The 6,018-nt window shown below is 38.6% G+C and overlaps 1 long non-coding RNA gene across 24 annotated transcripts in view; it reads left to right on the top strand.

Moving 5' to 3' along the window:
- The first annotated feature begins 1,084 nt into the window (after positions 1–1,084).
- Positions 1,085–6,018, top strand: part of LOC133471849 (uncharacterized) — a 26,135-nt gene continuing 21,201 nt past the window's right edge. For 19 of the 24 annotated variants that reach the window (XR_009786405.1, XR_009786406.1, XR_009786403.1 and 16 more), the window contains exons 1-2: positions 1,820–3,709; positions 4,136–4,528. This is a non-coding gene — a long non-coding RNA (uncharacterized LOC133471849). Of the gene's footprint in view, positions 1,530–1,818; positions 3,710–4,135; positions 4,529–6,018 lie in introns of those variants that run through there. The other 5 variants (XR_009786385.1, XR_009786386.1, XR_009786394.1 and 2 more) reach the window with 5 other exon arrangements.

The raw sequence follows: 6,018 nt of genomic DNA, 5'->3' as shown, positions 1-6,018 counted from the left end.
CTCTTGGCAGCCATTTTTTATTTATTTATTTATTTTTTTACTTTTTAACAATTAAATGTCACATCTCACCTTAGTGCCAATATGGTTATCATTAATTGTGGAATAAATGTCACATACACGTGGTTTGTCTTATTTTTGTGGTCTGATTTATTTATGTATTTTTGCACCGCTATTACGTCATTATTACGGAAACCATTAATACAGAACAAAAAAAAAGCAGTTCAAACTCAATATGTATCTAGTAACTTGACACAAACAAAATGTAAACAAAATATACTCAAATAATAATAATAATAATTTGGTTTGCTCTGACCAACCAATCAGAGAATAGAAAAATTACTGACGTGATGGTTGGGCCAGCTGGGAGAACGAATTTGAAATCTGACTGGTAAAAAGAAACCCATTGCCCATTGTCCCATTGCTAATAATGTATACTTTAATTTACATTGAACAGAATACTGATTGTGAAGGCCTTGAATCAATTAGATTGACATAACAGCACATAGGAGGCTGAAATCTGATTGGACGAAAAACACTAACATTCATGTACAGCACCGGAGGCAGACCAGTCAAGATAAATGCTACGAAATGAAGACAATAGACTTGGAAATAGGTTCAAACAAGTGAATGGAACAAATACTAGAATTTAGGTTGTAAATGTAAGTCACTGCTTCTGATAGTGCTCACGTCAGCAGAGAAGGCACCGACACTTGTTTTTGTTTTGTTCCTTTTAGTTACTTGTATTTATTGACAATACGTGTTGGATGCCTGGATGAAGAGCAGTGCCAAAATCCATGACCCAAAGCAGCAAGACAACTAAGCTCTTATGTAACACTTTACACAAGAGTATGTTTTTTTTTTTAAATACAAGTGGGTGCAAAAGTATGTACACAATACCGTTTGATGATGGGAAAAAATGCTTTATTAAGTTACAATTATAACATACAAAGTACAATTTCTTCTGTGCGCAAATTGCTGGCTAGATGACACTGGGATACATACAATATTGCAAAGATGATTGAACATATGCAACAACAATCCCATAAGAGGGTCTAATAACTATGCTTTTGCATATTTAATACATAGACTTGGCATAATCTGGCGCGCACGGTGCATCACACGGAATGCGGTGTATATAATGCATTTTACGTGGGGCCAAACCTCTGTAGAATTCCCTTTGACATCACAACGGAGGAGAGGATGTCCTCATCGTTTCCATGCAGCGCCCTCCTCTCCCCTCCCCCACACCCAAGGCGCAGCTCCTCGCGCATGCGCACTATCGTCACCGCATCGGCAGCTTTCCACAGAGGCGCAGCAAAGCAAAGCAGAGCCTTTTTTTTTTTTTTGCATTCCTTCCTCTTTAGCCCGACGCAAAGTTGGCCGAGGAGCGGCTTAAAAAGTCGTCTGTTTCGAGCCAGCGTCAAGTCGGAGGACACAGCGAGGAAAGAGGATAAAACTTTGTGTTACTTTTTCTCCCGACGACTTAACGATGATGGCGTATTAATGACAGCCATTCAACATGAATGAAAGTAAAAACATAATTTTTTATGTTTTTTGTTTTCGCGTATGTGAAGCAGTTTTGCTTGTGATGACATCATGCGGTTAGTATTCAGTGGGCGGGCTCTGAGCTGAGAGGGGAGAGGGGCGCAGCCGGAGAGCCAGCCCGGCGCCATTAGCCACAAATGTCGCAGCGACACGCATCTACAACAAAACCTTCCCTTGTAGGCTTTTTTTTCAAGAGGAATCCTCACCACTATATCGTATTCGCATGTAACAGGAATTGGATCTGCGGTATTGTGGTATTTTCCTTTTTTTTTTTTTTTTTTTTTTTTTTTAACACTCGATTCCCAGCACCGACGGGAAACAAGATGGCGCCCACGTCTTGTTGGAGTGCGTTGCTTGTGCACGGCAGGGCGGAGGCGCGAGCATGCGCACAGACGACGTGCTGCCTCCGATTTCCTGTTTAGTGCTTGTGGAAACGCACAAACATTTGCGATTCTTATTACAGTACTTTTCCACGATAATTAGGAGCCTTTAAAGGCCCAGTTTGCCCCTGACGTTTGAGAGCACAGTCGAAGCAAGCTCGTGTTTCGTTTTAAAAATACACTAAACATTAAAATGGTTAATAATTAAATTGGACAAATACACAAGGAACTACTGTAACGTATACAATACTAGTAAGCATAAACTGGGCAAAAACATAAGTCTCCGGCCTGTGATAAACATTTTTGGCTCCATGTCTCCATCTAGTGGATAAAAGCTACATTGACGTTTCCCCTTGTAAGAGTTTGTTCAAGAACACTGTATGGTATCAATTTTGAATATAAGTACAACAATTTTTAGACTATAATATTGGGCTGTAGATAAGCTGCTAACGTACTGCATCCACATCTAAATAAGCTCTACATTACAGAACTACTGCAGTGTGTACATAGCTAATGTCTAGTTTCGAATTTGATATCTTCTATTTCAGTGATTCTGAGTATATTTGATTAGAATCATGATTTGAAGTAGTATTTTCCCTATATTTAAGGTCAATGTTAATATTCAAACTGTAATGTAACGGTGGCTTACAATAATCTGTATTTTTTAGGACTAAAACCTGTCTCATTTTTCATGAACCTTCGGCCAACTCCGATGGTGGTACTTGGAGCGCTGAGTATTTTTTTCAAGTGTTACTTAAAAGTTTGAGAAACACTTCTATTTTATATATGTTTCCATTTTATAAAAAAAACTGTCTCCTTTTTCATAAACACTGAATAACTGAACTAATCAAATGTAATAACTAAAAACATTTGTATTTGTTTTCATTTTCTATTTGATTGTATATATTTTTTTGCATTTCTTCACCTTCCTACTTTTGGCCCAGATTTGGAGTCCTGAGTGACAGCTGCCCCAGACCAGTCTGGGTCACGTTACCTCCTATAGTGCAGGGGTCGGCACCCTTCAAAACTCAAAGAGCCATTTCGACCGTGTCCCGCAGAAACGAAAACACCTGGAGGCACAAGAGCCTTTTGACATCTAAAGAGGATAACACTGCATATATTGTTGTTGTTGTTTTTTACCTGTATGTATAAAAAACTGTGTTGCATTTATGAAATCAATGAAGTTCTACAGAGAACACACCATTTTTGTTCTGGATGTAACAAAACATTTTGAACTCCTCATATTCATGAAATTGAAGCCAAACTTAAATGATCCAACTGCAGCCAACTAAAAATTTGCTTTTGTGTTCCGTCATCATTTTATCTCAGGTGGCAACTTGAATGAAAAAGGACTCTTTCAAGTAACAATGTCAAATATATCTCTGAATAATGGGCAATTAAAATATGTACTTTACCTGGTTAATGTGATTTTTGCTCCTGAACCAGCGTCAGCACATCAGGGCTGCAGACGTCACCTTCATTTTCACACACAACTGGAAGCTGTCCTCCGTGAGGCGTGAGCATAGTTCATGTAGCACATAGCATCAAATGCTCTGTTTTCTTCAGAAACTTTTCTTGCATTTATCCAAGGTTTGCCAACTGGGGGTTGAATAGCTCCAATCTTGTGAAACTATTTTTTTTAATTGTATTTCCGAAGTCACAGAGAGCCACAGCAGAAGGATGAAAGAGCCACATGCGGCTCTGGAGCCACGGGTTGCAGACCCCACGGGCAGTAAGAAGACTGTGTGTGTGTTTGAGTCCTGACTGCACCAAGGCCAGTAAAGGTTGGTGACCTTCTTCAGCTTGAACTTGGCTTCCTCCCAGGACTCCATGGTTGACTGCCTTCACTGGAAGAGACCACATTAAACCACATTAGCACAGAGTCACAGTTGATCACATTAGATGCATTTAAACGCCCAAAACTTGGAGGAACCACATGTGCTACACTCACTTTGTGTGTACGTGTGTCTGCGTGTGTGTGTGTGTGTGTATATATATATATATATATATATATATATACACACACACATCCATCCATTTTCTGAGCCGCTTCACACACACATATATATACATATACATACATATGTCAAAATATATATATATATTTATATATATATATATATATATGGTCATCAATTCTTTTCCTTAACTTCCCCTGTTCCACTTTAAAGCTAAACTGTCAAACTCGCGCTTTTGTTGCATATGAATAGAACTTCCTCGGCGACGGTTCGCATCCGGTTCAATGAGCAAATCTTCCGGTGACTGCCAAGCTGTGATTCGAGTGAGTAGTTTAAACCTTTGTAAACTTGTAACTGAATGTATGTACACAAGCTAGAGGCATATTTACGACTCTTCGGACCTCCAGTTTGTTTACCGTTACTCTCTACGTCACTGGAAGCCATTTAGCTATCGTCAAACAATATCAACAAAGCTGGCTAGTGAGCTTAGCACGCCCACACGTAGCACTCAGCCGTCAAGCCCAATAGAAACAAGGACAGTGTTTGACTTCAATCTTGTTTTGTGTGTTTTTCCACACTGGAGCTGATGTCCACAATGAAAGAGCGGTGCCTCCAGGTCGGCTGCTGGGCGTCGACCGACACCAGGTAACGATTATTATTTTTTTCTCTGTTAATATGTGCCTGTGGTGACGAGAATGGGTCAAAACCTTAGGTACACCTGCACAATCTTATGAGACACGATATTAATGCTATTTCACAATTAAACATTTATCCGTGACAACACTTGTCATAAAAATATAAATCTAGATAGGTAAACGAAATATTTATTTACTATTTAAACATGCAGTCGCAGTTACAAATATTTTAATGCTTAATATTTAATATCTCAGTATGAAAGGAGTCATGGATTTTCTTTACAATTGAGAACGAGTTCCCAGGTGTCTAAATAAAAGGGTTTTCGTTACTGTGACAACCCGGGGCTATGAAACAAAAGCGAGGGCGACTCAGTGTTGCCCACTTAGCAACGTTGTCGCAATATTTAGAGACTATGGCGACGTCTCTGTTTTTAAAAAGCGACGAGCAATTAAGTAGCATGACATAAATAAACCATGAGACAAATGCAAATTGAAGATGAACTAAAAATTCATTTATTAAAATAAATAAAAATCATAATTACAAAGGTCATCAAATATTATATATATTGTCAAAATGAAATAGTTTTATATATCTATATATTTTTTTATGAAAGACATCTATTTTTGATACATTTTGTATGTTTTCCAGATAAAAAGTTATATATTTTCAAGCTAAATCTTACATTAAAAAAAAAAAAAGTTGTAGTATGACGAGGATAAAGTGGTGTTTTTACACGGGGAGGTGAAGGAATGATATCAGAGGAGCAGTTTGTCGCCTGTTGTGGTTCTTGACCTGCTGCTTGAAAACAGTATTAGTCGCTCATTGGATGCCAAGTATGGAGAGAAAGCTAGGAGCTGATTGGCTCGCACGGATGCATTACGAGCGTCGGCACATTTTTAAATTCACTTGTTAAAAGACGAAAAAAATACCGCTTGATTATCAAAGTATTAAAACTAATTGTGAGGAACGTACAATTTGATTCTCGTAATGTTATGTACGCGATGCTGTGCGCTTGAGGAGGCGACGTGTGATACCGCAGGGCACCACAAGGTGGCGTGAGTCTGCTCACCCGTCTCCCTACACTTGAACCTCAGTGAACCAAACACAGACCGCATCAGGCACTTCTGGATGTTTTGAAATGACATTGCTATGGACCAAGTTCAAAAATTCAATATTTTGTTGAAGAAAATAAATAAATACAATATTTTTGGGGATAAATTATTTACATTTTTTTTAAAACATAATTCAATTTGACAACACTCAGTTGTTGATTTGTTGTATTTATTTATTTAGTTTTTTGAACGACCTCGGTCCACACCGATGTCATTTTAAAACATGTCAGTGTTTGTGTACAGTGTTTGACTTGAATCTTGTTTTGTGTGTTTTTCCACACCGAAGCTGATGTCCACAATGAAGGAGGGGCGTCTCCAGCTCGGCTGCTGGCCGCCGAGCTGGAGGTAGCGAGAAAAAAGTTATTTTTATGTGGCAATTTTGAGCTG

This window comes from Phyllopteryx taeniolatus, chromosome 22 (assembly GCF_024500385.1).
Source record: "Phyllopteryx taeniolatus isolate TA_2022b chromosome 22, UOR_Ptae_1.2, whole genome shotgun sequence".
NCBI classification, from domain to species: Eukaryota; Metazoa; Chordata; class Actinopteri; order Syngnathiformes; family Syngnathidae; genus Phyllopteryx; species Phyllopteryx taeniolatus.
The sequence above is the reverse complement of the archived record's forward strand: the minus strand, read 5'-3'. Positions and strand labels throughout refer to the sequence as shown.